We start from the raw sequence: 12,500 nt of genomic DNA on the forward strand, positions 1-12,500 counted from the left end.
CATTAAGTAGAACGATTCATTTCAAAACATTAATTGGTAATAAAAAAAAAAAACACAATACAACGTAAGGTATCTATAAAAGTCTCTCTCTCTCTCTCTCTCTCTCTCTCTCTCTCTCTCTCTCTCTCTCTCTCTCTCTCTCTCTCTCTCTCTCTCTCCCTTATATCAATATTTGATCACATATCAAGCAATACAAGTAAATGTAGAAAACAAATGCGAAGAATTGATAAGTTCACAGTTGATTTGTCCATATTTTACTCAAAATATTGCGGATGTTTAATGACTCCCGTACTGTTAAGTTCAAGCCACCATTTTGGAAAATGACCTAAAAAGAAATGTATAAAAAGGGAAGAATATGTGTAAATCAGCAGTCCTGCAATAGCTTAGACGTAGGTCAATCTGACCTTAGAGTGCCAGCCATTCTCTAAACCCCCACTGAGGTTAGGCATACACCAACTTCTAAATCTGTCTCCCTCTCACGAGAAGATGTAAGCTGTAACATCATGACTGAAATTATTGTCCTCCAAAACGTGTTGCAGAGAGGTACTTTAGAAGATATAAGGTGGTTGTCTGATTCTTGCCTTCCCGTCCTGAGCTCCAACGACGAGAGAGAGAGAGAGAGAGAGAGAGAGAGAGAGAGAGAGAGAGAGAGAGAGAGATGTCAACAGGACAAAAGAAAGTCTACGGACTCCCCACTCTCGTCTTCAATACATTTCTGTATTTTTACTGAGCTCAGTGTAATATTTTATTTTCTGCACAATATTTACTCAAGTAAAACAGTCAATCCACACGGTAACAGCCATACTCAACAATTCTCGAGATATTGCTTTATTAATTGATTTATCATAATTAAAACTGTCACTCTATTTCTGTGAGTATTGGGACAGCTTTAATTTCTAAATAATTTAAGAAGCTTCACAAATAATCAGTAATAATTATACAAAGCTTCACACGTACTTAGGACAGACAGTATGTATTTCCCCAGCACATGAGATTGAAATTAAAAGAAGGCTAAGCATGGGATGGAGAGCTTTTGATAAACAAAATAAGATTATGAAAAGTATAACGATTATGAAAAGTATAACGCCACTTTCTTTAAAAAGGAAAATATTTAATCAGATGATCCTACCAGTATTAACTTATAAATCCGAAACTTGGAGCCTTACTAATGCCTTAGAACATAAACTAGTCACTACTCAAAGATGTATGGAAAGAATTATGATGGTATTATCACTAAGTGACAGAAAAAGAGCAATATAGAAGCTAAAGTAGAGGATATTCTAACATATATGAAAGAGAAATGGACATGGCCAGGACATATAATGAGAATGAGATAATGGATGGACATTAAGAATAACAGAATGGATTCCTAGAGATTGCAAAAGAGGCAAGGGAAGGAAGAGAAGACGATGAATTGGCGAACTAAGAAAATTTGCAGGTATAAACTGGTATAGAAAGAAGAGACCTTAAACAAAAAGGAGCGGAAGGACATAATTGAGGCATTTGTTCTGCAGTGAATTAGGGACGGTGATGATCTGTATATATATATATATATATATATATATATATATATATATATATATATATATATATATATATATATATATATATATGTGTGTGTGTGTGTGTGTGTGTGTGTGTGTGTGTGTCTGTGTGCGTGTGTGTGTAGTCTTATTAATATATTGCATGGTGAACCGCAAAACATCCCATTGCCCGTTATGGTCATATATCTGGCTGGATCTCTCGAGTTCAGCTGAGGAAGGATTTAATGTTCGTTGTTCTTAGGAGGTTTACTTTGAATTATGTCGGAAGCTGGTGTTTATCCCAGTCGTGCCACCAGCATCATAGCTGTTGTCCTTATACATTTATTTTAATCTTTATTCTTGTTCATTGTAATCCAGTTACGATAATACAGGGGTATTATGTTGCTGTAAACATCTTTTGAATTGAGCTACAAGTTATAATCCGTCTTGTAAGCTTCTAAACTCTATTATGATTCCAATGTTTATCCTCGTCTTGGCATCTGGGTCATTGCTCAAGTTGGAAAGCATAAGATAAAGAGACTCTTTAGTTACATTGACTCGCACTGCTCTTGTTTGGAGCTACCTCCTGTTAGGGGAAATTTCTTAGTGTTTATGAATATATGAGAGAGAGAGAGAGAGAGAGAGAGAGAGAGAGAGAGAGAGAGAGAGAGAGAGAGAGAGAGAGAGAGAGAGAGAGAGCGTGGTTCTATTTCGATTGGGTTAAAGAATACCGCATCTAAGATCTTTAATATTTCGTATAATACCATGGCATCTATTTTTCACGGTGATTGTTAACATCAGATATTTTACTTTGCCCCTCCCCCTCACTCTTCCTATTCCCGGATACCGCTTACACTAATATACCGCCAACTTTAAAATCAAAGAGGTCAAGGAAACCTAGCCAAACCTCTCCCCCACTGTCCACCTTAGAACGCAAATCAGGAGAGAAGCATTGTAAGTCAGTAATATATCAGTCCAACGTTATGTATGTGAAATTTTCCGACGAATTAAAAAGATAGTTTTACGTAAGAGTGGAGGCTAATTCCCCAGCTGAGCCTCCCCTTGACCCAAATCCCCTAAGTCTTCTTCTTTCTTTTCAGACAGAGAATGAATGGTTTGGCAGTTTAAGTTGAATTATTATTACTATTATTACTTGCTAAGCTACAGCCCTAGTAGGAAAATCAGAATGTTATAAGCTCAGGGGATCCAACAGGGAAAATAGCCCAGTGAGGAAAGGAAACAAGGGAAAATAAAATATTTCAAGAACAGTAACATTAAAGTAAATATTTCCTATATAAACTATAAAAAATTTTACAAGGTAAGAGGAAGATGAATAGGATAGAAAAATGTGCAGAACTCTAACCCGAGACAGTGGAAAACCATGGTGCAGAGTCTATGGCACTACCCAAGACTAGAGAACAATGGTTTGATTTGGGAGTGTCATACTCCTAGAAGAGCTGCTTGCTATAGCTAAAGAATCTCTTCTACCCTTACTAAGTGGAAAGTAGCCAGTGAACAATTACAGTGCAGGAGTTAACCCCTTGGGTGAAGATAAAATGTTTGGTAATCTGTGTTAACAGGTGTATGAGGACAGAGGAGAATCTAAAGAATAGGCCAGACTATGTGGTGTCTGTGTAGGCAAAGGGAAAATGAACCGTAACCAGGAAGACGGATCCAATGTAGTACTGTCTAGCCAGTCAAAGGACCCCCATAACTCTTTAGCGGTAGTATCTCAACGCGTGGCTGGTGTCCTGACCAACCTACTACCTGCTTTGGTGGCAGTTGTCAGCTATAATCTATTTTTATAATTATTGCTCCTTTTCTTATTTCATCATAATTAGAATCGGATAGATGGGGGAATTACTGTATAGCTAAAAGTTTAGTGATTACGATAGAATATCTCCCACCTGGCGTTTGAGAAACCTAGTTACATACATTTTACTCCTCAGAAATAAATAATTGAAGTGGAATAGTGAACAAATATTTTAAACAAATATAGATTTCAATATATATATATATATATATATATATATATATATATATATATATATATATATATATATATATATATATATATATATATATATATATATAAAGTGTGATCGCCGTAATGCATCATATATTTGGAAAAGTGAAAGGTATTACCGAGCAAGATTGTCTGAGCACTTCGGTCGTTCACTTAGATCAGGTAATTATAAGACAAAAGCACCCCATTCAGCTATCAGAGACCATTCTCGAAGCGAGGACCACCCAATGTCCAAGGAGAATTTTTCCAAATCTTGGCCTCTTCGCATATTTCAACACTAACTTAAACCAAACCTTGACTGGATAACGTATGAGTTAACTTGTGCTTAATTTTAATTCATGTGAGTTTATAGTGCATTTTTTAAGTTTCTCGTTTTTTATATATATCAAACTGTTTTAGCTTATACAATGTATCTATTTTTTTAGGCTTTGAAGATGGAAATAGATTTTCTGAAAGCTTAGTAATAAACATGTATATCATAACTATTATTCACACACACACACACACACACACACACATATATATATATATATATATATATATATATATATATATATATATATATATATATATATATATATATATATATACACATATATATAAATATATATATATATATATATATATATATATATATATATATATATATATATAAATATATATATATATATATATAAATATATATATATATATATATATATATATATATATATATATATATATATATATATATATGTGTGTGTGTGTGTGTGTGTGTGTGTATATGCATAATAGTTATGATGTACATGTATATTACTAAGCTTTCAGAAAATCTATTTCCATCTTCAGAGACTAAAAAGAGAGTGTGTATATATATATATATATATATATATATATATATATATATATATATATATATATACATATATATAGAATATATATATATATATATATATATATATATATATATATATATATATATATATATTCTATTTATGTATATATATTCTATATATATATATACATATATATATATATATATATATATATATATATATATATATATTCTATATATATATATATATATATATATATATATATATTCTATATATATATATATATATATATATATATATATATTCTATATATATACATATACATATATATATATATGTATATATTCTATATATATATATATATATATATATATATATGTAATAGTTAGAATAGTAATATTACATGTTTAAAACAAATGACGTAATATGTCATGTTGGTTGGAAGAGCTAACCGTGAGATTTGCTATGGTCAACTCAAATTGTAAGCAGGATGTAAGATGCTGAGTTGCCATTCTTTCTTAATGTCAACACATTGTCTCTTCGTGTGAAAGTTTGTGACGTCACCGGATGCAGGTGTCTTCCGATTCCGTCACTTAGCTAAATTAAAGCAAGTATACGATATTTGGGATATCGGTAATTTGTTCAGTTCATATCTAAACTTCACCAGAATTGGTCATGTGGACCAACACAGCTTCCTCCAGTGATGGAGATGTTTAACTCAGTTGTTTATTCACAATAAAACTTAAAAACCACTAAGATGTGTTTAGTAAACCATTTAAATACATCTGAAAACAACTCATACTCAAATGTGTGCTTAAGACAGTAGCACACCAATAAATGGTGGCAGCGATTAAACTCTAAGACAGCGATTAAACTCTAAGAATTAGAGAAATATCTTCAAGACTTCAAAATAAATAGCTGTAAAACCAGAGATATATCTTCAAGACTTCAACATAAAAGCTGTAAAACCAGAGAATGATCTTCAAGACTTCAAAATAAAAGCTGTAATACCTGATAAAGATCTTCAAGAACTCAAAACTATCTACAAGAATCTACAATTTTGACTAAGTCCAACGGAAATGCTAACACCAACATATGTTAGTATACAAAGTGAATCTTCAATCAACATCCTAGGAAACCCAAGGACTGGCATTCAACTATTGCAAGACATATCCAGGAAGAACTACAAACAACAAGAAACTAGAACGAGACATCGCTAACAAAACATCAAGAGAGAGAGAGAGAGAGACGACGAGTCGACTTCATATAAAGCTAAGTACAGAGATTTTGTATTCATTTCAGTTTGGGCAGTGAAGTGTAGTTATCACAAGTCGTTAGTCAATTATTACTGGGGTGAGTGAATTCCTAAACTTTGTTATAAGAAACTCCGAATTCTCATTTTGAATTTTTCTTTCTTTGTGCTAATTCCTTTTTCTTTCATAAACTCTTGGGGGGAAATGTATTGGGATTAGTAACATTGTTGGGGGAATTTTATTATACATATGCGTTTACGCAGTGGGTGTCTGTACTCATATAGATATTTTGATAGGATTGAAAGGTGTCAAAGAGATAGAAAAAAAAAGAATACAGCAGTCATGGCTCCTCCTGTCAGCCCTACCCCTGGACCTAGTGGTGTAGGCCAGGCTAATCCTCCTCCAATTGTGACGCTTGTAAATGCCAGGTCAGCAATCCTTCCTTTTCAAGGCCGTGTCAACGGGTTCTTGCCACAAAATGTGGAGTCATGGATTTCATCCGTTGATGCCCATTTAAATGCCAAACAAATCGTAGATCCTTTTGTACAATTACAAGAAGCTAAAAGTTTTATAGATTTTTCTAAGGGGGATGCGAGTGCGTATTTAAGAGGTGTTTCATTTCAGGAAGCAGTTACTTGGGATGATTTCAAAGTTAGGTTACGCGCGATCTATGGGGGTGAGGAAGCTTTGGATGTAGTGTTAACGTTACGAAATACACTTAATCAAGCCACTATGAATCGGCTTAATGTTGTTGAGAGAGCAGCTCTCATAGCTGATAGGCTTAACGAATATCAGGACATTTTAGGTAATTCCACTTGGGTTACTAACGATAATATCTCCGTGAAAGATTTTTTACGATTAATGTATTTAACTTGCATGACACTTATGTTGCCTGAAGCTTTAGTGCGGTGCTTTGATAAGAAGTTAATGCCTGCAAGTACGGAATTGGATGTCTATAAACAGATAAAGAAACACATGTCCAAGTGTCCAGATCTCGATCCCGTGTTAACTCAAGTTTTTGCTAAGAATGAAACAAAACCACAAACAGTGAACGTAATTAACAATCCAGTAGCGGGAGTGACGTGTTACAACTGCAAACGTCAAGGTCACATAAGCGCAGACTGTAGAACGAAATTTTGTTCAGTTCACAACACAGGATCACATTCTTATAGTCAATGTTACGCGCGTAAGACACAACAATATCCTAGAAATACACAGTCAATTCCACAGTCAGTTCCATATGGAAATAAAAAGAAAAATCCTCATTTTAACAATAAGAAGAAACAACAAAATGTCAATGCAGTTCAGAGTCCGAAACAAACAAACACTTCTTCAAATATCGCTGAGCCTGGGCCGTCAAACCAGACCTCGCAAAGTCAGCCTAATTTTCAGAATGTGCAGAGCAAAGCAAATACCACATAGTTAACTCTAGAGGGGAAGAGAGTGATGTTGGGTCAAGGTCATTTATGTCAACATCAATAGTATTGAATAATCAATTTAATGTTTTATCAGATAATTGTGAGACAATAGATTTTCCTATGAAACACACGGCCGAATTAAGTAAAACAGTGCATGCTCCCGTAGATTTGCAACGCATTCATACAATAATAAGCCAAAATGAGTTACGGCCAACCTTATATGCTGTAAATTTAGAACACAAATCCTTTACGTTATTTTTTGACTCTGGTAGTCCACGTAATATTATGGATTTGAAGACGCATCATTTGTTGTTTTCGAACTTTCCGATTGAAAAATCAGGAATCAGACTTTCAGGTATAGGAAATAATGAATTAAACGTCATAGGCATAACTCATATTCAGTTCAGAGTCGGTAATCGCACGTTTGCCGATACATTTGTTGTAGTGAAAAACATTAATATGTATCCAGCTGTAATTATAGGATACCCATCTATGGGAAATCAAAACATTATCTTAGCTCCTGCAAAGCACGGCGTGTACATCAAAGGGAAATTCTATAAGTCTTCTAATACTTTAAAGTCAGTTTTGGATAAAAAGGAGACGACAAATGTAACCGTAACGTACGTTGAAGAACCAATAACTTGTCTCACTAATAAAGAAATAATATACGCGACCCAGCAGAATTCTCGTTCACCCGTAATATCATCTTGCACGCAATATATCGAACCAAACATACCTTCGAATTTAATAGTGCAAATAAAGAAAACACTACCGGGATCTGAAATATTAATCCTTTCCGATACTTTGAAAACTAACGGATTGTCTGTCACACAAGCTATTTATACAGTAGGCTCACATCAGCAATGTAATATCGAAGTCTGTAATCATTTAAATAACACTTTAGTAATTCACAAAAATCAACATATCTTGGATGTAGAAGTTTATAAACATCGTATTCTTACCGTTGCTGAAATCAATCACTCTCAATCAGTTGCGGATGAATCCCTTTTACGGTCTATTAAAAATAAAATCAGTAAGGACATTCAAGACGAAGAAATTCAGCAGAAAATTTTTGAACTTTTAAATAAATATACAGATGTCTTTTCCACTACGGATGGATCCTTAGGAAAAACAGATGTGATCGAGCATCAAATAAGGTTAAAAGACAAACAGAAAATTATATATGTACCCTCGTACAGACTCCCTATGAAATTCCAGAATGAAATAAATGATGAAGTAGGTAAAATGTTAGAGGAAGGAGTCATTAGAAAATCAAATAGCCCTTATAATTTTCCTTTGATAGTTGTACCGAAAAAAGATCGAACATGGCGTATCTGCGTCGACTTTCGTCGTCTAAACGAGGAAACGATCCCTGATCGATTCCCAGTGCCATGTACTGACGATATTTTGTCTTTATTAGGTCAGAATAAATATTTTACCAGTTTGGACTTACTTAAAGGCTTTCACCAGATATCATTAGAAGAAGATAGTATCCCATACACAGCCTTCAGCACAGCCAGGGGACATTATGAATTTTTACGGATGCCTTTTGGTTTACGTTGTGCTCCTATAACATTTACAAGAATGATTAACATAGTGTTTGGAGACTTGTTAGGGGATATATTGCATGCCTATATGGATGATCTTGTAATCTTTTCCAACACCTTAGAGGAACATCTACGTAAGTTAGAACTAGTACTACAGAGATTAAGACAACATAACTTAAGGGTAAAGATTAGTAAGTGTGAATTTTTCAAAACAGAATTAATATATTTGGGTTTCATGGTGTCAAGCCAAGGTCTTAAAGTAGTCCATGATAAGGTGTCGGCTATACGTAATTTTCCCATACCTACTAATGTCAAGGGAATACAGCAATTTCTGGGTTGTAGTGGATATTACAGGCGTTTTATACGCAACTATTCAATAATAGCCGCTCCTTTAACTGATCTTACGAAGAAGGGCGTAGATTTCATATGGTCTGAGCAACATCAACAGGCGTTTAATACTTTGAAAGATGAACTGTGTAGTTCTCCTATCTTAAAATTTCCTGACTTCGGTAAGGAATTCTTCATTGCAACAGACGCCTCAGACTTAGGAGTAGGAGGGGTATTGCTTCAGCAATATGATAAACAGTTTTTCCCGATAGCTTTCTATTCTCGAAAATTGAGAACTTCCGAAAGTAAGTATGCAGTAATAGACAAGGAAGGACTAGCTATTGTTAATTCGCTAGTGCATTTTAAGTTCATAATTTACGGTTATCCCGTTAAGGTTCTTACTGACCATGAACCACTAACAGAGTTCTTTAAAGGCTTCAATCACAGCCCTAAACGAACTCGGTGGCATTTAATCATTCAAGATTTTGGCGCAAGAATCGGGTATTTACCTGGGAAAGCAAATATCATTGCGGATGCATTATCACGCAACCCCGTGTCATCTTGTACGGAGTCTTTAGCTGAATTAATAGATATATCAACATCCATGCCTATTGTAAAAACAATATCTGAACAAGAAGATTTAGGCTGGAGTGCTGAATTGTTACAGACTGAGCAAAGAAAAGATCAGAAAATAGAAACAATTATAAATGCTTTGAAAGGCAATCATAAAGAAAAAGAATATATAAAGTATAAGCAGCAGAATTATGTAATCAAAGATAATATTCTGTGTAGGACTGTGACAAGGAAAACCCGCAATACACCACATGTAACTAACGACCAGGTAGTAGTACCAAACTCACTTGTTTCCACTGTCCTGAATTGGTTGCATTCAAATCCATTACATGGACACCCTGGGTTCTCATTAATGTCACAGAAAGCCAAATCATTGTTTTATTGGCATACAATGCTTACAGATATAAAAAGACACATAGCTAATTGTCGCACATGTCAGGAAAACAAAGGGCATACGAAAACACCTGTCAGCCTAGGAGCTTATCCTGTTCCCAATCAACCCTTTGAAAGAATACATTTAGAATTGTTAACAGGATTTTACGAGTCAGACAGAGGAAATAAGCACCTCTTAGTAATTATAGATGCTTTAACTCGATATACAGAACTAATAGCGCTTAAAACTAAAACTGCGATTGAATGCGCTAGGAAGTTTTACGAGTGTTACATTTGTAAACATGGAATTCCACACATGATAATCTCAGACTCGGGTGGTGAATTTAATAATCACTTTCTTACCTCATTGTGTGAATTCCTCAACATAAAGAAGGTTAATACCATGATATATCACCCAGAGTCGAATGGGCTAGTGGAAAGAGCAAATAGGAAGATATTAAATATATTAAGGGTAACACTAGGGGGATCAGACCCCAACTGGGATATTGCAATACCGGCGGCACTGAGTACTCTGAATCATTCATATCATATATCAATTAAAATGTCACCGCATGAAGCATTGTATGGTACCCCAGTTAGAACACCTTTCCATGTATTAACGCCTACAACTAATCTATCAAATCCTTTAAAAGAATGTATAAATGCAAGTATAAGTCGATATGATATCCTTCGAAAGAATTTAGAAGAATCACAAATCATAATGAAAAGGAATCATGATAAAATAGCGAAACCAACTAAAACATATACCGTGGGTGATAACATCTATATTCAAATCAATGTCAGAAAAGGGCTCAACTATAAACTAACACCTAAGTTTGAAGGCCCATTTAACATTTTGGAAACATTAACGGCCAATAGGTTTAGAATTCAAAACGTAGCCCAACCCACGGATGAGAGAATAGTACCATTGTCTCACATAAGAAATTAAAAAGAAGTGAGGAAAAATTTTAATTTTTGTGACTAAAAGTTTTCTTTTTAATACAGGAGTAATTACATATGTTTTTTCTCGTTACAGGTTTCCAAGATGAATTTTTTGTTGTTGGGAGTGATATTGTTCGTTTAGACATTTTTTTCGTATGGGATGAGTTCTAAGACTAAGAATATATATTTTAAATATGGCAATATAGTTGAAAGACAAGAAGACATTTTTATTACATCAACCAACGTAATTGTCGAAGTGCATATGCAAGCAATTTTTCTTCAAGAGAATGATGTCACTAGCTTAAGAACCGCCATTTCAAGGTTTTCTGCATCATTGGATGAGTTGCATAGGAGACATTTTCATTTGACTACTAAGAGTTTGCTTGGATCAACATTAAAAGTTGCAGAGATGCTATCTGATGACTTGAAAAATAAGACTGGAGAGACAGGATCTTTGGCTTATGACCTTTTGATGTGGACTGTAGGACACGAACAAAAAGAAAGACGGAATCCGTTCATTTATGCTGCATTAAGCATCTTTGGGTCTGTTGCAAGTTTAGGTTTAGGACTTTCCAATCGTCTTAAAATTAGTAATCAAAATAAGAAAATTGAGTTCTTGACTCATAAAGATGAATTGATTATGTCAGAACTAAGAGATCAGTTAGCTTCAATCAATAAAATTATGGATTTGTTAAATGAACATTCAGATAATATCGTTCAAATTATGGAAGTACAGGATTTGTTAGCAACATTAACGTATTATGATTCAAAGATAGATCACATACATAACAGAATTGCACATTTCATTGAGAAATCCAAGGATTATGTAGAAGCTATCAAGTTAGCAACTAAAGGTGTATTGTCGCCCCATTTGTTGCCTATACGTTACTTAAAATTAGTTCTGGAGAACGGAAGGGATAAACTAGGCTATGTTCCTTTGTTAGACGAACATAGGTTAGAATTTTATTACAGCCTAATTACAGTAAACGTAGATAATAACAAGATTAGGATTACAATTCCCTTTGATTCTTCTGATGCCTGGCAATCTTACAGGATATCACCATTTCCGACTTTCATGACGAATCACTCAAATCCAGTAATATCCAGTTTGACAGGACACGTATTGATTTCCCCAGACAAGGAAACATATACGGTCATTAAAGACTTAAATCAATTAACTCACTGTTCAGACGCAATGGATAGAAAAATATGTACAGCTGACTCATTTGAATTCCGTAAAAACTTGATGGATTCATGCGAGTTAGGTATAGTGCTAGACGGTGCTCTCTCCCATACAAGTGAAAATTGTCTGGATAGGCTTTATCCCTTTGACAATAAAGAATTCAATTGCAGACTAAATAATGGCTCGTGGATACGATACGACAAGGACGGCTTCAATGTATCATGCCCTGACGGATCCACATTCTTCAACAACATCTTCGTCGCAGCAGATGGCTGTATCGGGACTTCCCCGAATTCCATGGTGACTGGCCTACGGACAATCATCAGAGAACGAGCTTACTTCGCGAACTTCACGTGGACCTCTACAATGCCCGCACTTCCTCTCCCCTATAAAGGAAGTGTGGCAAAGCGCTTAATGAAACTTACCGAAAAGGACCACCTGTCACCGACTTACAAAGAGATTCTTCACCCTACATTACTGGCTAGTTTTTGTGTAACGGTGTTAATTTTTATCGCCGTGAA

The sequence above is a fragment of the Palaemon carinicauda genome, chromosome 5, assembly GCF_036898095.1.
Source record: "Palaemon carinicauda isolate YSFRI2023 chromosome 5, ASM3689809v2, whole genome shotgun sequence".
NCBI lineage: Eukaryota > Metazoa > Arthropoda > Malacostraca > Decapoda > Palaemonidae > Palaemon > Palaemon carinicauda.